The sequence below is a fragment of the Tamandua tetradactyla genome, chromosome 9 (assembly GCF_023851605.1).
Source record: "Tamandua tetradactyla isolate mTamTet1 chromosome 9, mTamTet1.pri, whole genome shotgun sequence".
Classification (NCBI taxonomy): domain Eukaryota; kingdom Metazoa; phylum Chordata; class Mammalia; order Pilosa; family Myrmecophagidae; genus Tamandua; species Tamandua tetradactyla.
Genome location: NC_135335.1, coordinates 59,035,717 through 59,059,986, shown reverse-complemented (window position 1 = coordinate 59,059,986; position 24,270 = coordinate 59,035,717). Strand labels below are relative to the sequence as shown.

The following is a 24,270-nucleotide window of genomic DNA, read 5'->3' as shown; positions in this document are numbered from 1 at the left end:
TCTGCCTAATGTCCAGCTGGGCTGGCCAGGTGTTTATTGAATAAAGGGATGGTCTGCGTGTTAGATCAGGCTGCATCTGACTGCTAGGAGCAGATATCCCCACTCTGTGGCATAGCAGAGGGTCTGACATGTCTCACATTCTGAGAAGCCTGGAAGTTGCAGGTTGTTGGCCTAATTTCTGCCTCTCACTGATGCCACCAGGGACCCAGGCTCTTCCTCATCCTTGGCAGGTTGGCTTTTCATCCTCGAGCTTGTTTCACTTTGATTCCAAAAGGGCTGCTGAAGCTCCAAACATTGTGTTCACCTTCAAGAAGCAAGAAGTAGGGAAAGAGATATCTACAGTCACGTCTTTGCCTTTTATCAGTCCATCTGCTGAAGATTTTGCAGGAATCAATCGACTTCTGCTTTCATTCAGTGGACCTCTGGTTCCAAGGAAATGCAGTTTGCTGAGCCAAATGGGGATTCTGTTAGCAAGGAATAGGGGAGGAGTGGATGGTGGTGGGACTACTCAGAAGTCTTCCATAAAACTCCAAATGCCCTGAGTGCAATCATGCAGGGTCTAGGCTAGCAAATAAATTCTAATTCAGCACCTCGGTGAGATGATAGGTACCAGGGCTAATCCTATCCTGGGAAGCTGTGCCACCAAGGGGTCTCTGTGACTTTTGTGAAGTCAGAAAGAAAAGAAAGTAGGGGACAGTCAGCATGACAGAAAATTCTATTGCTTTCTAACACAAGGGCACATTTACAGAATGGTCTCATGTCCTTCGGGGACCTTTCCTTCCTCAATCTAGTTTATTCACACTTGTTTTCCATCACTACTTATTGTGACACAGATGAATAAGGCTGGCTTTAAAAAAATTAAAAATAGGAACACTCCTGAATTTGCCTACCCATGCAAATGTCATGATATTAGGAAATAAAACTTTAAAACAACAGAGATGCCTTAGCCCAAGACTTCTATGCAATTCTTACCCAATTCAAGTAAAGAGGCATATGTGGAAATCAGTCTCATAGTTTTAAAGCCACTCTTCACATTTCCCCTAAAAATGCTTAATCCAAATTTGATCACCCACCTTACTCCCCACATTTGGCTCTGGATCACTCTGGAGGAAATTCATTGCTGTTGTTTTTAGTGGGAAGATATTCTAAAAAAAAAAAAAAAATTGTCACAAAGTTCGAAAGACAACTCAAATGGCTGGGACACTGAAATAGTCATCCTGATTCCCTAGGTGACTGCTTTGGGGGCCCTAGATGTTCTGGGTGAGGAATGGGGTGGTGAGTACTCCCCTGGCTGCAGGGGAGGTCTGTCTGTCCACAATGAAGGTCCACACTTGCGCAGAGTAAAGCTTAAGGAGTAAATCAGCGTCTGAAGCTCGATGGAATTCGCAAAAGAAACAGAAAGAGGTGAGCGTCCCCCCAGCAGGTGGGGTCCCCAAACCCACAGGATCATGTTGACCTAAACTGCTTAACTGAGCCAGCAGCCCGGCTGGGCATGACAGCTCACCTGGCCTCAGGAGCTGCCAGCAGACGGGGTCAGGGATGGGAGAAAGGTCAAAGACGGCCCGGCTTCCAGAAATGCCAGTCTGCACCTTATGGCACATGTTTCCTCTCAGAAACATACTTTACATTACAGAATCCATCGCTAGGGCCCCCTGACCACCTGCATGGGGGAGAGGACAAGCAAATTGCATTGCTGGAGATGGGGAGGGCGGCTCAATACTCAGTCCCCAGCTATGCTCTTTTTCCCTCCCCATTTGTAAAACCCGAATAATAAGCGAGCATATGCCTTGTTCTGGTTGTGACACATCACTGCCGCTCCAGGCTGGGAGATTTAAATTAGAACAATTTTAATTAGGTCCCCATAACTGCCCACATTCACTTGCTCTCAGCCCACAAACCCTTATTAAGTGCCCACCGTGTGCCACGTCCTGGCACGCCAACGCTTAACTATTTGGGAAACAAGCATGATTATAATACAAGTCTGTGTTTTGGCAGAGCCCAGGAGTGGGGTCCGGGCTTCTTTATGAGAAAGCCACCAAGTCGTCATCTTTAGTAAAGGCAGATGGCACACGCCAATTTATAGGCATAAAAGAGTTTAGCCTAAGTAGTGCTTTCATCAAAGCAATTTTAAAGTCTTTACCACTCCAAAGATAGCCCCCTGGGGACAGCCTCTCACATGCCTGAATAGTGTTTGTGTAGCGTCTGATGCCGTTACCATCAGCAGATGCTAAGGGGACGCTACCAGGGAATTTCTCTGATTTGGTAACTGTGACAAGTGAAACCAAGGGCTCCGGGCCAGCTCACTCACCTGGAAAGGGAGAAGCCAAAAGAAAAATTAAACCAGTATTCAATCCCATGGCCATGTATGTCCACATACAGAGAATTAGATATGACCCTCCATCGGAAACCAAGTCTCCAGTCCTTCAGGGGGCTTGGAAAGACGGGAGAGGGTCTTCTTTGAACTGAGTGAGGGTGGTCCCACCTCTGGGGCAGCCCAGGCCATTTCTATGCCTCCTTTCCACGGCCCTTCTACAAGAGGGTAGCCCTCTTCCCCTACCATGGCCTTGCTTAAAATCCTTTATACCTAAATCCCAGGGGCATGTCCATCACGCCGAGTGGCATACAAGGCTTTCATTGTCTAAATCTGGTCGTCCTTCTCCAGGCCCACCTCTGTCCCTATGCATACCCACACCCACACCAGCACAGCACAAACCCACTTGCCCAGGCCAGGCTCTTTCACCTCCATCATCTTCACCAGCTTCTCTTCTGTTTTGCTTTATTCTCAATTCCACTGGGGTGTTTTTTTCTAGGAACCCTCCCACTCCTTCCAGTCTGAATAAGCCATTTTTCTTCATGCCACAGGTCCCTTGTGCATAGACAATGAGGGGCAGATGGACAATCTCAGTCTTTCCCACCAGGCTCTGAGATGAAGTAATATGATTGCTTTCCAAGGACAAGCACCCGGTAGACCAGAAGCCAAATCCTCCATCACTCAAATCTGGGCCTAGGTCTGTCTGTGCAAATCAGAAATGATTGTAAACTGTGCTGGTTTGAAACTGTTGTGTACCCCAGAAAAGCCATGTTCTTCTAATCCATTCTTGAGAGTGCAGATCTATTATGGGTGGGACTTTGTGATTAGGTCATTTCCATGGAGATGTGACCCACCCAATTCAAGATGGGTCTTATTCCTTTTACTGGAGTCCTTTAGGAAGAGGATAAAAGACAGAAAGCATAGAGAAAGCCCAGAGCCGACACAGACAGCAGAGATGAAACCAAGTGAAAGGTGCTTGAAGAAAGAAAACACCCCAGCAGAAGCCAGAAGGACCCACAGGAGGTGAGAGAGCCATTTTGAAACCAACCTAGGAGAGAAGGACCAGCAGACATTGCCATGTGCCTCCCCATGTGACAGGGGAACCCCGGATATGAGCACCTTTCTTGAGTGAAGGTATCCTCTGTTGGTGCCTTAATTTGGACATTTTTATGGCCTTAGAACTATAAAACTGTAACCTAATAAATCCCTTTGGTAAAAGCCAATATATTTCTGGTATATTGTATTCTGGCAGCTTTAGGAAACTGAAACACAAACATTTACTGAGAGCTTCCAGTGCGCCGGGTACTGTTCATGTACTAACCTATTTAATCCTCTTAACCACCCAGTGAGGTGGTACTAGTGCTATCCCCAGTACACAGATGACAGAATATGAGGCACAGAGAGGTTAAGTAACTGTCCCAAGGTCACAGAGCTAGTAAGTGGCAGAGACAGGATTCAACCCCAGGCAGCCTGGCTCTATAATCTGTTTCTTAACTGGCACCACAAGAGTCCCATTCCCAGAATTCTGTTACCCAGAAATCCCCACTACCCTGGATATTCCTGCTGTTCTGGTTGTCAATGGTAAGTAACAACCATCCCCAATTTAATGACATGAAAAACATCAACTCTTTTATTATGCTCAAGGGTTCTTTGAGAGTGCCAGAGGGATTGTTTGCCTCTGCAGCTGCATCTGGAAAGAAATGCATGGCTTATAGCTGGATTCACCTGGAAGCTTCTTTACTCTCATATCTGGCATCTTGGCTGGAGTGACTTGAAAGCTGAGCTCCCCTGAGACTGTGTACCGAGTCCCTGCATGGGGCTTCCATCTGCAGCTGGGGCTGTGGTGGTTGGGTTCTGAGAAGGAGCATTCTTCCTAGAAGAAACACTCCAAGAAAACCAGGCAGAAGCTTCAGGGCTTGCTCTGACCTAGGCGTGGCAGTCACGTGGTGCCATTCCAGCACATCCTACTCGCTGTAAGTGAACCATCAGGCCAGCCCAGATTCCAGAGGAGAAGAAAGACTCCAGGCGTTTTTGTTTCCTTGGCTACTCAAGTAAATACCATGCAATGGGTTGGCTTAAACAATAGGAATTTATTAGCTTACAGTCTTGAGGCTAAAAGAAAGTTCAAATCAAGACATCATCAAGGTGGTGCTTTCTTCCAGAAGACTGGCATTTGGGGTCTGGCTGCTGGTGACCCTTGGTACTGGGCTCCTCTGTTACATAGAAGTATATATATGGCAGCCTCTTCTGGCCTCTCCCTTCTCTTCCTGATTCTGTTGAATTCCTGCTTCTTGCTCCCCCTGGCTTTATTCCTCTGTGTCTGAATTTCATTGTGCTTATAAAGGACTCCAGTAATAGAATTAAGACCTATCCTGGGCCACACCTTAACTGAAATAACCTCATCAAAAGGTCCTATGTCCAACAGGTTCATACCCACGGGAATGGATTAAGTTTAAGAACATGTTTTAGGGGTACATACAGCTCCAAACTACCACAATGGGGGAGTGAGAAAATCAGTTTGCCTGAGAGATGGGCGATACTGATGTGGCCATCTTTGGAAAATGCGACCTGCCATACACCTGTCTAACCCAAGCCTACCTCCTCCAGAGACTTCTCTGACCCAATCATAGTAGACCTTCAGGTCAGTATTAACATCTCACTTCAATTAGCAAATGAGAAACTTCCATTTATGGGTAACAGGAGCTTTTTTGCAGGGGTGGTTGGGTAATAGGAGCATTTTATGGTGCCTGGGTTGCCTGATGCCCTAGAGGTAACAATGGGGACAAAGTTGGGACTAGTCAGGGAAGCCCAATCACTCCTGATTGTTGCCTCTTTTTCATGCTGCCCTGGGACCTTTCCTAACAGTTGAATGATCAGAAGACAAAACATGGCTGTCTTTCATTGATCTTGTGTATTTCACACCCAGATCCATTCTCCAGTTTCAGCTGCTTGGCAAGCTCCCTGAAAATGTAGCCTCCAGGTCCCACCCGCAGAGAGCCTGATTCAATAGGTCTGGAACTGGGGCCAAAATTGGTGTTTTTACAGGGTCACCAGCTAATGCTACTGTACACTGGTCTGTGAAGATGCCTGCTTTAGATGACGATATTTTGTGATCTTTGTACAGATCAGCAGCAATCTCCAGAAGCCAAGTAGATTTGGGATCCTTTCACTGGCTCCTTGACACAGCAAATGCTTCTTAATGAATTTGAGCAACCAGGTTGTCTCTCACCCCTTGGCAAGGACAAGCAGCTATTTGTACCAAAAAGAAAATAAAAACGGTGTGGATTCCATTTGTTTTGTTCTGTGTATTACTTTGTGGTGACCCTTAGACAAAGAACTGAGCCATAGACTTGTTGTGTGGCTAGAACTGTATATAAGAACTCGAGGAATGGGGTCAAGAGTGAAGAGCGTTCTTCAAAGAACTGTTGGTCTGTAAATGATGCTCCTGAAGTTCTCTCCTCCAACTTTCCTTTCCCAAGAGCTTGAGCAGTGTTGACAGGATGATTTGTACTCACAAATGGTACTCAAAACAAGTTGACTACAGCTTTTTTTTGTTGAAAATGCTAAAAGGCTTGAGCCAGCACATATAAATATTTTGAATACTTCTAAAATGTCAACTGGCCAAACCAATCTTCTTCTTTTTTTTCCAATTTGGTATTAAACTCACTAATGCCAAGTTTAAGCAATTTACTCATAATTGAGCAATAAAACCATGAGAAGTGAAGTATATTGCCCAAGTGGTGATAGGGCCGCCTTTCTGTGCAGGATTGCAGCCATAGAGTTTCAAAACTATTTTCTCCTAGCGTGATAAGAATATGTGGTCTGAGCAGAGAGTTGCGTATCTGTTGAGCCTGCTTCCTGTAGGCAACCCAAGTCACATTCCATAAGGAGAGGGCCAAGATGCATAAGCTATATGTTTAAGTGCCCAGGAGGCCATCTCAGATTTGACCAAGAGTCTCTGACCTTGGTTTCCACTGTCATTGGCTATGTGACTGTAATCACCGAATCATGTCCCCCAACAAAAGACCTGTTCTTAATCTTAATCCATGTTCCTGTGGATGTAAACCCATTTGAAATAGGACCCTTTGGAGATGTATTGTCAGTTAAGGTGTGGATTCATTTGTACATAGGATCTTCTACGATCTTATTTAGACATGTTCAGAATAAATAAGGGTGGACCTTAATCTAAATTACTGGGGACCTTGTAAAGAGAAAGCCACAGGAGGAAGCCAGAAGTCAGTAGAAACTGACAAGGAGAGAGAGATTGTCAGGTGCCATCAGAGATGAAGTCAAGGAGCCTCCAGGATTGCAACAGGCTAGTGCCACAATGCTACAGACTTCAAGAGAAGGCATGGCTTTTCTGACACCTTGATTTGCGACTTCTAACTTTCCAAATGATGAGCCAATAAATTCCTGTTGTTCAGCTAATTAATATGTGCTGTTTGTCATAGCTGCTGGGAAACTAAGATGGCACCTTGATCAAGTTACATAACCTCTCATCTGTAAAACAAGAGACAGCAATAATGCTTCCCCCTTGTGTTGCTATGAAGGTTAAAAGGGTTAGTATGGGTGGAATATTTAAATGTTCCATGGCAGAGTAAGCACTAAGAAGTGTTAACCGTTCTTCTATCCAAGCCAGCACTCACCCGTCTTAGCTAGGGCATTTTGAAACATGGAGTAATGAAGTTGCAGGCTGGCCCCGATTTAGTAATAACCCATACTCTTGCACAAAGAGCTGACAACTTGTCCTGCCCCACCCAATACACACATATGTGAACACACACATGCTCACACACACTCAAACCACCCCTTGTGGCCTCCCCACCTCCAGTGGCTTTTACACACAATAGGAGCAGAAGACATGCACATTGGCTTGAAATGATGTGACTCTGATTGCTGGGTCTATGAAGGAGAAGGGTCTGGAATGGTCACAGCTGGCCTCTGACAATGAAGACGCATTTGGAGCCTTTGGGTTCCTGGATTTTTCCAGAAACTTCTTAGTTCTCCTTCTCCTCCTCTGCCAGGAAGCAATGTTCTGCTCTCTCTCGGGCAGACCCCAGGCCTCAGAGACACTCAGCCAGTGTTGGTGCCCAGGAGCTATTTGTTGCTTTCCCAGCCCCACCTGGTCTGGGCGGGCAGCAGCTGGGAGCTACACCATCCCCTAGGGCTGGGGCTACATTAATCCTTAAAGTCTTTTTAATACATTATTTTGTTTTTATTATAGCAATGCATATATAATGTAAAAATTGCCATTTAAACCATTTTTAAGTATGCATTTCAGGGGATTAATCATATTCATAATGTTATGCTACCATTAACCACCATCCGTGACCAAGACTTTTTCGTCTCCCTGACAATAAACTCTGTACTCTTTAAGTGATAACTCCCCCATGCACTTCTCCCCCAGCCCCTGATAACCTCTAATTTACTTTCTGTCTCTATGAATTTGCCTATTTTAGATGTTTCATTTAAGTGGAATCATTCAGTAGGTATCCTCTTGTATCTGGCATATTTCATTCAACATGATGTCTTCAAACTTCTTCCATGTTGTCTCACGTATCAGAATGACAATAATGGAATACTATTTATGGCTAAATAATATTCCATTGTATGGAGAGAAAATATTTTGTTAATCCATTTATCTGGCAGTGGATACTTGGGTTGCTTCCACCTTTTGGCAATTGCTTCTACGAATCCCTACAGTTTTGTTTGCTTTTTATTTTAATGCAAAGGTAATGATTCTAAAATTAATATGGCAGAAATTCTTTTCTTTAACTTTTTATTTTTAAATAATGGCAAACTTACAGATGAATTGTAACAATAGTGGAAACAGCTCCTATTTACCCTTCACTCAGAATTACCAATTGTTAACATCTGCAACATCATCATTCATTCCCTATATAAATACACATTATTATTATTTTCCCCTGTTCCATTTGAGAGTTGGTTGCAAATTTTTTAGTTGGTCAGAGCTGCCAGAATGCAATATACCAGAAACAGAACGGCTTTTTAAATTAATTTTAACATTGTTTAAATCAAGTAACATAGCTGTTTGAGAAACAGGATTTTTAAAACAGTTGAACAGAGCAAACTAAAGGATTACTCTCTCAAGATAACATCTGTGAGTAAAACTCAGGTTATGTGAATTTGAATTTCATTGAAGTTTGGCACCAGACTGAACACTGGTCTAAGCCAATATTTTCTTAGTGTTTAGAAGTACTGAACATTTTTACCCTCAGACTAAAAGAAAGGCTCTGTAGTAGAATCTGGGTATTTTGAGTACAACTTAGTTTAGGCCACCAGTATCTCCTACAGAACTTCAGTTTATGAAAGCAAACTGGCAATGCAGCAAAGAATTTGAAACCTAAGTGAGATATGAATTTACAAAGCTTATCTTTGGTGTGGCAATGCACATTCCCTCCAGGTTCAGCCCCACCCTAGTCTTACCAGATTTTCTCAAAAGGCAGCTGGGAACCAATTCTTATTTCTCAGTAAGACTGCTAGGTTTCAATTCCTTAAAAATATCAAACTAACAAGGTTTTAGCCTATCAAATGTTTGTATAATTTCAATGTGAATATTTTTTTAAGTACAATTTGTTATTACGGTCTCATTGAAATCTGTGAGATAGGTCACAAAGGATTGAAGAGAGGTGAATGCTAGAAATGCATCAGATAACAAAAACATTCCTATGGATTTGATTCCCACAGTGCACTTTTTATGGGAAGGAATAAATGCAGTAAGTTTTCACCTTGTAAAAGATACTACGCTAAGATATAGTCAGAACCCATACCAAGTGAGTTTAGATAATTGGGCAATGACCTTATCGGTTTGTACTTGTCTAGATATTAAACTCTGAATGGGCTGGGTCAGGACCTACCACCTGCACCAGTGACCATCATCACAGATTTCTTGGGTACTTGACTATATTCACTGTAAAGCAAAAAATACCCCTAGTCTTACACCAAAATACAGGCTTTGACTTAGAAGTAAGCTTTTAGCTTTGTTTTTTTAAGTAAGACATTTGGGGGAGGGGAGAAAATCAAGTTAGAGACACAGTAATACTTCTTTTGGCAAGGTAGCAACCAAAATGTAAAAGGCATTAAAGAACCATAATATGAAAAAAAAAGAAAGAAAGAAAGAAACAGTGAACAAACGATGCATGTCTTAAACATCTTGAAATTATAGTCTAAATCATAAAGGTAAAAACTGAAAAATTATGCTGTTTTTGCTAGGGATTAATTAAGTGCACCTTTTCCTGCTTTCCCCAACAAAATCACAGAGCTTACTATTTAATCATATCCAAAAGCTTGAGTGTTTTCTTTCAGTACAAAGTGATAGCTACATACACATAAGATGCTAATTTGTTAACGTAATAGTTTCCTTGGCTCTTTTAACGTGCAACACACATGACTTCCAAGACTACAATTTGGGGCAAGTGTACACAAGTTGAAAACGAAACCCTTAAAATTATTAATAGGACACTTAGGTCATTATTACTTCTCAGTACAATAAAGGTGTTGCACTTTCACTTGATTTCTCAGTCCACCTTGGCATGGAAAGAATGTACATTACGATATGCCAATTTGAGGGATTAGAGAGAAAAATTAAAACCAACTATATTCCTGAATGCCTGAATACAGTAATTAAGTACAAATAAGTTTAGGCTAACATTCTGCTGAAGACTGTTTCACAGTTCAGCGTCTAAACAATACTATATCTATTAGGCCCCCAAATCCTAGCAGGTTAAATGATGGTACCACAGATTAAAAAGGAGCCAATCATTTTACTTAAGTCATTCAAAGCCAAAAATTTGAAGAATGACCAAAAGCAAATCTTTATTTGTTATAACTGTATAAGTGTGATCCATGTCCACCACCGGTTTCTTCAAAAAGAGACATGCTATATAAGCAAACTACATTTGCCCACTGAGGTGTCTGGACTCCCTAGATGTCTCATTGGGCTTAATTACAAACCACTCACAGCAAAACATTTTTAGTGTAAAGTGTAGCATGATGTTAAGCCATTTTAGCTTTTGCACATACATATTCCACTTCTGTCTGATAATGCAGAAAACTTTGCAGTATGACACTGTTAAGCTAGGTTGCATCCATCATTTTAAATAGCATCAATGTCAATGTCATCATCCTTGTTGTCAGACTTCACAGTTTCAACTTTGGGTATACTGGCAGTCTTTGAATACCCCACCTCAATGTTCTCATCTTCATCTTCCTCTTCTCCATCAGAAGATTCCTCCTCTGCTTCCTTCAACCATTTAACAAATGGTTCTGCTTTGATACGAATCTCTTTGGCAAGTTCCTTTGAGACATATTTCTTAGAGGCCTTTCCTAACCAGCTGATGATGACCTCTTCTTCCAAAAGGTCTGCATCATCCATCTCCTTCAAGATATGTGGAATCTTGGAGCTGAGCTGAGCTTGATGCATAGCTACCACACACTCCAAACCATGAAGGAGGTACCATTGAGCCTTTTTGTTGTTATGAGAAAATTGGAGGAAATGGCACCTGCATTTCTTAATTTCCTCCCTAATCTTCTCATTAAAAAGAACTTCAGTCAAAACAGGAGGGCCCATGGCTTTTACATCCAGTCTTTCTGCTTCAGCAACAATTTCTTTGTCAGATGAGTCAATAATACCCTCTTTGTTCTTTTTCTTAACAAAATCAAACAGGATGTTGACTCGCTCTTCAACAGTCCTTTCCAAATCATCACTGAGCGTCAAAACTTTTGCATGGTCACTAATTTCATCCATTCTGCGCCTTTGAGCTTCCTCAGTTGTGTCTTTCCCCAGTCACCATCCTCTTCTCTTCCATAGCATGTGGAGGAAGACTGATTTCATTTGGTAGTGGTGGGGGTGGTGTCTCACTGCTGGATATGGAGCCATTTTCCTTGTCTTTGCCCTTCCTATTTTTCTTTTCCTTTTCTTTCTTTCCTGTGCCACTTTCACTAAAAAAAATTTCATTTTTTGAGAATGAATGTGCAGAGTTTATGACGTGTGTCAAACATGTCTTGATAGCCACAGGCTTTACGAGAATTACCTGTTGTTTGGTTCTTTGGATTGACATGCAGCATCTGTTTCAGGATTCTCACACTCAGGACAGAGAACAAATTTTTTAATGAATCCATCCAACATGTCTTGCAGCTTATTCATCTCACAAGATCCATTGACAATGTAATGGTCATTCTTAACATCAAATTGAGTCTGTGCTCCCAGCTCACAACCAAAATATTTGGTGGGATATGTTGGAGATCGAATAAGTGCCTTTGCAACGTCAACCATGTTGACTATAACTGTCTTGATTCCATTTCCTTTCCCCTCAACATCGGTGATCAGATGGAGCATCTTGTAGCGATAGAACTGGTCTGACATGCTGCGGTTGATGTTGGCAGACATTTTGGCTTATTAGTGGCTTTATTAATAAGATGAAGAGATCTTTGATTGCAACTTTTTGGCATCTTCTGTCTGGAGAAGAAGGGATGACATAAACAACTACAAGGGTTCTCAGTCTCTGACATGAAAAAATTTTCGCCATGAGGCTGTAAGCTTCTTGCTTGTATGCTATGTTTCCCCAATACAGGTACCTAAGATTGCACAACAGCTCGTTTTCATCAAATAAAGACACAAACCAAACGCTGTTCACCCGGGACTGGGATGAAGTGAGGCGCGTTTTAAACCAGAGTGCAAGGCAGCAGCAGTAGAGGAGGAGATAGAGGTGCAGAGGAGGAGTGGCCAAGCCAGGTGCCATTGCTGAGCAGCAGGGAGAGGCTGTCCCAGCGTTGTCCGGTGTCCACACCTGTCAGTACCCAAGCCTGGCGACCTCTGGAATGTTCTTGCTCTGTCTAGCAGAACAGCTTTTAAAAAGGGAGTTTATTAAGTTGCAAGTTTACAGTTCCAAGGCCATGAAAATGTCCAAATTAAGGCACCAACAAGAGGTTATTTTCATTCCAGAAAGGCTGATGCAAAGATGGCGGCTTAGCAATTTGCACGTTTTAGTTTGTCCTCCAGAACAACTACTAAATAACCAGAAACAGTACAGAACAGCTCCTGGGGCCATGTCAGTGACCGGATACACAGCGTACCCCAGTCTGGACCAGCTGGACCAGCTGCAAGCCACCCCAGAACCATGAGTTCCCCAAGCCCTGGTGGCTGAAGCCCCTCCCCCACAGGCTGCTTCCTAGAGGGTAAGGGAAAGAGACTTTACCAGCAACAGGGGCTGAGCCCAACCAAACGCCAATTGTGGAATTAATTAACAAATTCTGACTACTAAAAATAGGCCCCCAGTTCAGGTGAACCTGGTCAAAGTGGAGGTTACTCATTTTTGCCCTGGCGCCAAGGGGATAGGGCTGACAGAAAAAGAAAAAAAAAAAAAGGAAAGAGTTTTTTGTGCCTGTGTTTCTACAAAGGCTTGATTGCCTTTGGATACAGCGGCAGGGTTTCTTAGGCTGCAACTGCCCCAGGCATAGGCAGAAACAAGCTCGTTTGAAGGCTTGTCTGGAGCCTGTGCCTTTCCCAGGGAAAGGGTGAGGCCCAACTCAGGTGGAATTCCTCCCTCAAGGAATTCAGACCCCAGGGCTTGGTAATTTGAAGCCATTAAAACCAGTCTACAACCTCTCCTCCGTCTCCACCACACCCCCAGCAGGGAGAGTCTGCCAAAGTTAAAGGTACCGCATCATTTTATGCTGGTGGGACCTGCAGGCAGACAAGCACCACATACTGGGCAGGATAAGAAAAACAGAGTCCAGAGACTTCACAGAAAAGTCTTTCAATCTACTGGGTCTCATCCTCAGGGAAAACCGATGCAGGTGACTCTTTCCTCCTGATAGGAGGCGAGTTTGGTCTGAGAAAATCTGGCTGGGGTCTATAATACCTAAGTAGACCCTCCTAAGTGTGTGGGGGGGGAAAGGCAGTGCACAAAAGGGCAAGAAACAAGAAAACAAGAACTGAAAAATTCTCCTCTGTTAAACAAAATCTAAGCTAGAGGTCCAGAAAAAGCTGAACTGAATGTCAAAGAACAGACAGACAAAAAATTCATCCAGCAAGAAAACCCTAGGAAAAAGAAGTGAAAGCAATCTTCAGAATAAACTAATTAAGGTAATTAAATGCCTAGACACCACCAAAAAATAACAAATCACACTGGGAAAATTGAAGATATGGCCCTGTCAAAGGAACAAACCAACAATTCAAATGAGATACAGGAGCTGAAACAATTAATTCAGAATATATGAACAGACATGGAAAATCTCATCAAAAGCCAAATCAATTAATTGAGGGAGGATATAAAGAAGGCAAGGAATGAACAAAAAGAAAAAACAAATCACAGAACTTATGGGAATGAAAGGCATGGTAGAAGAGATGAAAAAAACAATGGAAACCTACAATGGTAGATTTTGAGAAACAGAACATAGGATTAGTGAACTGGAGGATGGAACATCTGGAATCCTACAAGAAAAAGCAAATATAGGGAAAAAATGGAAAAATATGAGCAGGGACTCAGGGAACTGAATGACAATATGAAGCACACAAATATATGTGTTGTGGGTGGCCCAGAAGGAGAAGAGAAGGGAAAAGGAGGAGAAAAACTAATGGAGGAAATTATCACTGAAAATTTCCCAACTCTTATGAAAGATTTAAAATTACAGATCCAAGAAGTGCAGCGTAACCCAAAGAGAATTGATCCAAATAGACGTACTCCAGGACATTTACTAATCAGAATGTCACAGGTCAAAGAGAAAGAGAGAATCTTGAAAGCAGCGAGAGAAAAGCAATTCATCACATACAAGGGAAGCCCAATAAGACTATGTGTAGATTTCTCAGCAGAAACCATGGAGGCGAGAAGACAGTAGGATGATATATTTAAATTATTAAAAGAGAAAAACTGTCAACCAAGAATTCTATTTCCAGCAAAATTCTCCTTCAAAAATGAGGGAGAAATTAAAACATTTTCAGACAAAAAATCACTGAGAGAATTTGTGACCAACAGACCAGCTCTGCAAGAAATGCTAAAGGGAGTACTAGAGACAGATACGAAAACACAGAAGAGAGAGGTGTGGAGAAGAGTGTAGAAAGGAAGACTATGAGTAAAGGTAAAAAGAAGGAAAATTAGATATGACATATAAAATCCAGAAGGCAAAATAGCAGAAGAAAGTACTACCCATGCAGTAATAACACTAAATGTTAAAGGATTAAACTCCCCAATCAAAAAACATAGACTGGCAGAATGGATTAAGAAACAGGGCCCATCTATATGCTGTCTCTACTCAAAGGACATGAGGGCAAGGATACAAATGGACATTTGCACACCAAAGTTTATAGTAGCATTATTTACAATTACCAAGAGATGGAAACAGCCAAAATGTCCATCAACAGACTGGTGGCTAAACAAACTGTGGCATATGCATACAATGGAATGTTATGCAGCTGTAAGACAGAATAAAGTTATGAAGCATGTAACAACATGAATGGACCTTAAGAACATTATGCTGAGTGAGATTTTCCAAAAACAAAAGGACAAATACTGTATGGTCACATTGATATGAACTGACATTACTGAACAAACTTGGAATATTTCGTTGGTGACAGAGACCATCAGAAGATAGAAACAGGGTAAGATATTGGGTAATTGGAGCTGAAGAGATACAGATTGTGTAACAGAACTGAATATAAAAACTTAGAAATGGACAGCACAATACTACCTAACTGTAATACAATTATGTTAAAACACTGAATGAAGCTGAATGTGAGAATGATAAAGGAGGAGGGCTGGAGGCATAAATGAAATCACAAAGAAAAACAGTGATAAAGATTGAGATGGTATAATCTAGGAATGCCTAGAGTGTATAATGATAGTGACTAAATGTACAAATTAAAAAAATGTTTTTTTAAAGTAGATTTCTTTTTATTAATTAAAGAAAAAAAGAGAAATTAACCCAACATTTAGAAATCATTCCATTCTACATAGGCAATCAGTAATTCTTTTTTTTTTTTTTCCTGTATATTCTTTTTTTTTTTTATTAATTAAAAAAAGAATTAACAAAACAATTAGAAATCATTCCAATCTACATGTACAATCAGTAATTCTTAATAACATCACATAGTTGCATATTCATCATTTCTTAGTACATTTGCATCGATTTAGAAAAAGAAATAAAAAGACAACAGAATAAGAATTAAAACAATAATAGAAAGAAAAAAAACAAAAAAAACAAAAACAAAAAACCTATACCTCACATGCAGCTTCATTCAGTGTTTTAACATAATTGCATTACAATTGGGTAGTATTGTGCTGTCCATTTCTGAGTTTTTATATCCAGTCCCGTTGTACAGTCTGTATCCCTTCATCTCCAATTATCCCTTCTCTTTTTTTTTTTTTTTTTTAATTAACGGAAAAAAAGAAATTAACCCAACATTTAGAGATCATACCATTCTACACATGCAATCATTAATTCTTAACATCATCACATAGATGCATGATCATCATTTCTTAGTACATTTGCATTGATTTAGAAGAAGAACTAGCAAAACAACAGAAAAAGATATAGAATGTTAATATAGAGAAAAATAAATAATAATAATACTACAAAAAAAAGACAAACAAACAGACAGACAAAAAAAAAACCTATAGCTCAGATGCAGCTTCATTCAGTGTTTTAACATGATTACTTTACAATTAGGTATTATTATGCTGTCCATTTTTGAGTTTTTGTATCTAGTCCTGTTGCACAGTCTGTATCCCTTCAGCTCCAATTACCCATTATCTTACCCTGTTTCTAACTCCTGCTGGACTCTGTTACCAATGACATATTCCAAGTTTATTCTCGAATGTCGGTTCACATCAGTGAGACCATACAGTATTTGTCCTTTAGTTTTTGGCTAGACTCACTCAGCATAATGATCTCTAGGTCCATCCATGTTATTACATGCTTCATAAGTTTATCCTGTCTTAAAGCTGCATAATATTCCATCGTATGTATATACCACAGTTTGTTTAGCCACTCGTCTGTTGATGGACATTTTGGCTGTTTCCATTTCTTTGCAATCGTAAATAACGCTGCTATAAACATTGGTGTGCAAATGTCCGTTTGTGTCTTTGCCCTTAAGTCCTTTGAGTAGATACCTAGCAATGGTATTGCTGGGTCGTATGGCAATTCTATATTCAGCTTTTTGAGGAACCGCCAAACTGCCTTCCACAGTGGTTGCACCCTTTGACATTCCCACCAACAGTGGTTAAGTGTGCCTCTTTCTCCGCATCCTCTCCAGCACTTGTCATTTTCTGTTTTGTTGATAATGGCCATTCTGGTGGGTGTGAGATGATATCTCATTGTGGTTTTGATTTGCATTTCTCTAATGGCCAGGGACATTGAGCATCTCTTCATGTGCCTTTTGGCCATTTGTATTTCCTCTTCTGAGAGGAGTCTGTTCAAGTCTTTTTCCCATTTTGTAATTGGGTTGGCTGTCTTTTTGTTGTTGAGTTGAACAATCTCTTTATAAATTCTGGATACTAGACCTTTATCTGATATGTCGTTTCCAAATATTGTCTCCCATTGTGTAGGCTGTCTTTCTACTTTCTTGATGAAGTTCTTTGATGCACAAAAGTGTTTAATTTTGAGGAGCTCCCATTTATTTATTTCCTTCTTCAGTGCTCTTGCTTTAGGTTTAAGGTCCATAAAACCGCCTCCAATTGTAAGTTTCATAAGATATCTCCCTACATTTTCCTCTAACTGTTTTATGGTCTTAGACCTAATGTTTAGATCTTTGATCCATTTTGAGTTAACTTTTGTATAGGGTGTGAGATACGGGTCTTCTTTCATTCTTTTGCATATGGATATCCAGTTCTCTAGGCAGCATTTATTGAAGAGACTGTTCTGTCCCAGGTGAATTGGCTTGACTGCCTTATCAAAGATCAAATGTCCATAGATGAGAGGGTCTATATCTGAGCACTCTATTTGATTCCATTGGTCGATATATCTATCTTTATGCCAGTACCATGCTGTTTTGACCACTGTGGCTTCATAATATGCCTTAAAGTCAGGCAGTGCGAGACCTCCAGTTTCGTTTTTTTTTCCTCAAGATGTTTTTAGCAATTCGGGGCACCCTGCCCTTCCAGATAAATTTGCTTATTGGTTTTTCTATTTCTGAAAAATAAGTTGTTGGGATTTTGATTGGTATTGCATTGAATCTGTAAATCAATTTAGGTAGGATTGACATCTTAACTATATTTAGTCTTCCAATCCATGAACACGGTATGCCCTTCCATCTATTTAGGTCTTCTGTGATTTCTTTTAACAGTTTTTTGTAGTTTTCTTTATATAGGTTTTTTTGTCTCTGTAGTTAAATTTATTCCTAGGTATTTCATTCTTTTAGTTGCAATTGTAAATGGGATTCGTTTCTTGATTTCCCCCTCCGCTTGTTCATTACTAGTGTATAGAAATGCTACAGATTTTTGAATGTTGATCTTGTAACCTGCTACTTTGCTGTACTCATTTATTAGCTCTAGTAGTTTTGTTGTGGATTTTTCCGGGTTTTCGACGTATAGTATCATATCGTCTGCAAACAGTGATAGTTTTACTTCTTCCTTTCCTATTTTGATGCCTTGTATTTCTTTTTCTTGTCTAATTGCTCTGGTTAGAACCTCCAACACAATGTTGAATAATAGTGGTGATAATGGACATCCTTGTCTTGTTCCTGATCTTAGGGGGAAAGTTTTCAATTTTTCCCCATTGAGGATGATATTAGCTGTGGGTTTTTCATATATTCCCTCTATCATTTTAAGGAAGTTCCCTTGTATTCCTATCCTTTGAAGTGTTTTCAACAGGAAAGGATGTTGAATCTTGTCAAATGCCTCCTCTGCATCAATTGAGATGATCATGTGATTTTTCTGCTTTGATTTGTTGATATGGTGTATTACATTAATTGATTTTCTTATGTTGAACCATCCTTGCATACCTGGGATGAATCCTACTTGGTCATGATGTATAATTCTTTTAATGTGTTGTTGGATATGATTTGCTAGAATTTTATTGAGGATTTTTGCATCTATATTCATTACAGAGATTGGTCTGTAGTTTTCTTTTTTTGTAATATCTTTGCCTGGTTTTGGTATGAGGGTAATGTTGGCTTCGTAAAATGAATGAGGTAGTTTTCCCTCCACTTTGATTTTTTTGAAGAGTTTGAGGAGAGTTGGTACTAATTCTTTCTGGAATGTTTGATAGAATTCACATGTGAAGCCGTCTGGTCCTGGACTTTTCTTTTTGGGAAGCTTTTGAATGATGGATTCAATTTCTTTACTTGTGATTGGTTTGTTGAGGTCATCTATTTCTTCTTGAGTCAAAGTTGGTTGTTCATGTCTTTCCAGGAACCTGTCCATTTCATCTAAATTGTTGTATTTATTAGCGTAAAGTTGTTCATAGTATCCTGTTATTAACTCCTTTATTTCTGTGATGTCAGTGGTTATGTCTCCTCTTCCATTTCTGGTCTTATTTATTTGCATCCTCTCTCTTCTTCTTTTTGTCAATCTTGCTAAGGGCCCATCAATCTTATTGATTTTCTCATAGAACCAACTTCTGGTCTTATTGATTTTCTCTATTGTTTTCATGTTTTCAATTTCATTTATTTCTGCTCTAATCTTTGTTATTTCTTTCCTTTTGCTTGCTTTGGGGTTAGTTTGCTGTTCTTTCTCCAGTTCTTCCAAGTGGGCAGTTATTTCCTGCATTTTTGCCTTTTCTTCTTTTCTTATATAGGCATTTAGGGCAATAAAGTTCCCTCTTAGCACTGCCTTTGCTGCGTCCCATAAGTTTTGATATGTTGTGTTTTCGTTTTCATTCACCTCGAGGTATTTACTAATTTCTCTTGCAATTTCTTCTTTGACCCACTTGTTGTTTAAGAGTGTGTTGTTGAGCCTCCACGTATTTGTGAATTTTCTCGCACTCCGCCTATTATTGATTTCTAACTTCATTCCTTTATGATCCGAGAAAGTGTTGTGTATGATTTCAATCTTTTTAAATTTGTTAAGACTTGCTTTGTGACCCAGCATATGGTCTATCTTTGAGAATGATCCATGAGCACTTGAGAAAAAGGTGTATCCTGCTGTTGTGGGATATAATGTCCTATAAATGTCTGTTAAGTCTAGCTCATTTATAGTAATATTCAGATTCTCTATTTCTTTATTGATCCTCTGTCTAGATGTTCTGTCCATTGATGAGAGTGGTGAATTGAAGTCTCCAACTATTATGGTATATGTGTCTATTTCCCTTTAGAGTGTTTGCAGTGTATTCCTCACGTATTTTGGGGCACTCTGGTTCGGTGCATAAATATTTATGATTGTTATGTCTTCTTGTTTAATTGTTCCTTTTATTAGTAGATAGTGTCCTTCTTTGTCTCTTTTAACTGTTTTACATTTGAAATCTAATTTGTTGGATATTAGTATAGCTACTCCTGCTCTTTTCTGGTTGTTATTTGCATGAAATATCTTTGGGTCTAAGATGTGTTTCCTGTAGACAGCATATAGAAGGATCCTGTTTTTTAATCCATTCTGCCAGTCTATGTCTTTTGATTGGGGAATTCAGTCCATTAACATTTAGTGTTATTACTGTTTGGATAATATTTTCCTCTACCATTTTGCCTTTTGTATTATATATATCATATCTGACTTTCCTTCTTTCTACACTCTTCTCCATACCTCTCTCTTCTGTCTTTTTGTATCTGCCTCTAGTGCTCCCTTTAGTATTTCTTGCAGAGCTGGTCTCTTGGTCACAAATTCTTTCAGTGACTTTTTGTCTGAGAATGTTTTAATTTCTCCCTCATTTTTGAAGGACAATTTTGCTGGATATAGGAGTCTTGGTTGGCAGTTTTTCTCTTTTAGTAATTTAAATATATCATCCCACTGTCTTCTAGCTTACATGGTTTCTGCTGAGAAATCTACACATAGTCTTATTGGGTTTCCCTTGTATGTGATGGATTGTTTTTCTCTTGCTGCTTTCAAGATCCTCTCTTTCTCTTTGACCTCTGACATTCTAACTAGTAAGTGTCTTGGAGAACGCCTATTTGGGTCTATTCTCTTTGTGGTGCACTGCACTTCTTGGATCTATAATTTTAGGTCTTTCATAAGAGTTGGGAAATTTTCAGTGATAATTTCTTCCATTAGTTTTTCTCCTCCTTTTCCCTTCTCTTCTCCTTCTGGGACACCCACAACACATATATTTGTGCGGTTCATGTTGTCCTTCAGTTCCCTGATCCCCTGTTCAAATTTTTCCATTCTTTTCCCTATAGTTTCTGTTTCTTTTTGAACTTCAGATGTTCCATCCTCCAAATCACTAATTCTATCTTCTGTCTCTTTAAATCTATCATTGTAGGTATCCATTGTTTTTTCCATCTTTTCTACTTTATCCTTCACTTCCATAAGTTCTGTGATTTGTTTTTTCAGTTTTTCTATTTCTTCTTTTTGTTCAGCCCATGTCTTCTTCATAAGCTCCCTCAATTTATGAATTTCATTTTTGAAGAGATTTTCCATTTCTGTTCGTATATTCAGCATTAGTTGTCTCAGCTCCTGTATCTCATTTGAACCATTGGTTTGCTCCTTTGACTGGGCCATATTTTCAATTTTCTGAGCGTGATCCGTTATCTTCTGCTGGCGTCTGGGCATTTAGTCAGATTTCCCTGGGTGTTGGACCCAACAGGTTGAAAGATTTTTCTGTGAAATCTCTGGGTTCTGTTTTTCTTATCCTGCCCAGTAGGTGATGCTCGTGGCACATGTTTGTCTGCGGGTCCCACCAGTAAAAGGTGCTGTGGGTCCTTTAACTTTGGAAAACTCTCGCCGTGGGGGAGGTTCGCCAGCCGAAGCAGCTTGGAAGAGTGCCAGCTGACCCGGGGATCCAAACGTGGGGAGGGTCGCCGGCCACCGCAGCCTGGGAGAGCGCCCGTCCGAATCTCCTAGTCGGCCCGGGTCACCAAGCGTGGTGGGAGGGCGTCAGCCACCGCAGCCCAGGAGAGTGCAGCATTCCCAGCCGGACTGGGAAGTCACGTGTCTGGAAGGGACCCCGGTCACCGTTCTCTGTGGTCTGGGGATCTCCAATCCAATTCTCCCAGTTGGTCTGGGGGGCCGCACGTGGGGGGGTCGCCAGCCGCCACAGCTTGAGGGGACCCCCTGTCCACTTCTCCCAGCTGACCCGGGAAGGAGGAAGGGAGGGACTCCGGCCGCTTGCCACCCCGGCCCAGGGAAGCCCGCGCCCCTCGGCGATCTCACCGGAGCGGGTTCTCCCAGCCAGTCAGCCGTTCCAGGATGTGGTATGCTGTCTTTTTTATCTCTGTCGTGGCTCCGGGAGCTGTTCTCTATCATTTCTACTCCCCTAGTAGCTGTTCTGGAGGAGGAACTAAGATCCATGCGTCTTACTAAGCCGCCATCTTCTCCGGAAGTCCTCCGTAATCATGGGAACATAGAGTCCAAAATATGTAGGGTAGGCTGTGAAGCTGATGATTCTGATGGAGGGTCTGGACACGCTCCACAGGAGAGGCTCACCAGCCAAAGCAGGAAGAGCTAAAAAAAGGTTTTTGCATGAGAAAGAACAAAGGAATATCATTACCGCAGGGTGCTGAAAATTGATGGTAATTAATATTTTAAAATTTCAACTTATGTGTGAGACTAAAGCAAAAAATGTTTATATGGTATAAAATTTATATTTTGACTAGTGTATCTCCTAATATAACTTATGTAGATAGTTGGTTGAACAATATAAGTACATGGAACCTTGAGTAGGACGTGAGATTTTGTTGGTTTGTCCAGAGTGATGCCCCAATGAATTCCAGAGTGATTTGATCAGTGAATGGAAAAGTATTTGCAAAGTCCCCTTCGGGGAATGGTGAGAACGGGGGAAAATTCGACCCCTCCCCCCAGTTGAATTCTTGATATTCTCACAAGCAGTGTGGACAACCAAAGCTATAGTCTGAGCCCCCAGTCTTGAGGTTTGTTCATATGAAACTTAACCCCACAAAGGATAGGTCAAGCCTACTTAAAATTAGGCCTCAGAGTCACCCCCTAGAGTACCTTTTTTGTTGCTCAGATGTGGCCTCTCTCTCCAGCCAGTACAGCAAGCAAACTCACCGCCCTACCCTGTCTATGTGGTACATGACTCCCAGGGGTGTGGACCTTCCTGGCAATGTGGGACAGAAATCCTAGAATGAGCTGAGACTGAGCATCAAGGGATTGAGAAAAACTCTAGAATGAGCTGAGACCCAGCATCAAGGGATTGAGAAAAACCTTCTCGACCAAAAGGGGGAAGAGTGAAATGAGACAAAGTGTCAATGGCTCCAACTCCAAACAGAGTCGAGAGGTTATCCTGGAGGTTATTCTTATGCATTAAGTAGATATCACCTTGCTATCCAAGGTGTAATGGAGAGGCCGGAGGGAACTGCCTGAAAATGTAGAGCTGTGTTCCAGTAGCCATGTTTCTCAATGATGATTGTATAATGATATAGCTTCCACAATGTGACTGTGTGATTGTGAAAACCTTGTGTCTGATGCTACTTTCATCTACCTTGTCAACAGATGAGTAGACGATATGGAATAAAAATAAATAATAAGGAGAACAAATGTTAAAATAAATTTAGTTTGAAATGCTAGTGATCAATGAAAGGGAGGGGTAAGGGGTAGTGTATGTATTTTTTTTTCTGTTTTTGTTTTATTTTTCTGTTGTCTTTTTATTTCTTTTTCTGAATTGATGCAAATGTTCTAAGAAATGATCATGATGATGAATATGCAACTATGTGATTATATTGTGAATTACTGATTATATATGTAGAATGGAATGATCATATGTTAAGAATGTTTGTGTTTCTTTCTTATAATATATATTTTTTAATTTAAAAATTAATTTAAAAAAAGGGAAGAAAAGCTGATGCTGTTTGGAACACCTCTGTCAGCTGGAAAGGCACCTGGCTGGTGTCTGTTGGGGTCTCTGGCTTCTGGACTTCTCTGTGAGCTTGAGGGCACATGATGACATTTGCTAGCTTTCTCTCCTGGCTTCTCAATCCATAAGTTTCCCCTGGGGGTGTTTTCCCTCTGCATTTCCAAAGGTCTCTGGCTGTGTGGGCTCTATCAGCACTGAAGCGTTTTTCAAAATGGTTCCCTCTTAAAGGTCTCCATTAAGGGACCCTACTTTGAATGGGTGGTGACACATCTCCATGGAATCCACCTAATCAAAAGGTACCACCACAGCTGGGCTTCCATCTCCATGGAAGCAATAAAAAAGATCCCACCCAGCAATATTGAAGACTAAACATGGCATTTCTGGGGTACACAGCAGTTTCAAACTGACACACAGACATTATACTCCTTTGCCCCTAAATATTTCCATATATTTTTCTTAAGAACAAGGACATTTTCTCATGTAACTGCAATCATTGAGCCAAGAAATGTATCATTGACATTAACACTATTATCTAACTACCAAGTACCCCAGTGTCCTTATAAATTTTTCTCCCAATTGATTCAGGATCCAAACCATGACCACACATCCTATTTAGCTGTCAAGGCTCTTAATTCTCCTCTAATCTGGTGCTGTTTCTCAGCCTTACTTTATTTTTCACAGGCTTAGTATTTCTGAACTCCTTCATTCTTACAGAAGCATTGTAAGAGAGTAGCATAAAAATGCCCGTACATCCTTCAACCGGATTCACTGATGTGTGGCTTGTCTGAGGTTCCCTCATCACTGGATTCCAGTTGTGCATTTCTGGTAGGAATGTACACGGAGTGGTCTTCTCAGTACATCCTCTGCAGATGCCCATTTTGTCTCACTCATTGACAATTTTGACTTGAGGGGATGGTGCTGTCTGCAGGTCTCTTTCACAGTATTCTTTTCCTTCCCATGGTATTTCCTAGTAATCTTTGAGGGTAGGAAACTCTGCTGTGCCTCCCCATACTCTCCCCCCAGAGTCTGAGCATTCATTCAGGATT

The 24,270-nt window shown here is 40.8% G+C and overlaps 1 pseudogene; it reads right to left on the bottom strand.

The window, feature by feature from the left end:
* Positions 1-10,404: 10,404 nt before the first annotated feature.
* LOC143646116 (eukaryotic translation initiation factor 5 pseudogene) lies at positions 10,405-11,720 on the bottom strand (annotated as a pseudogene).
* Positions 11,721-24,270: the final 12,550 nt, after the last annotated feature.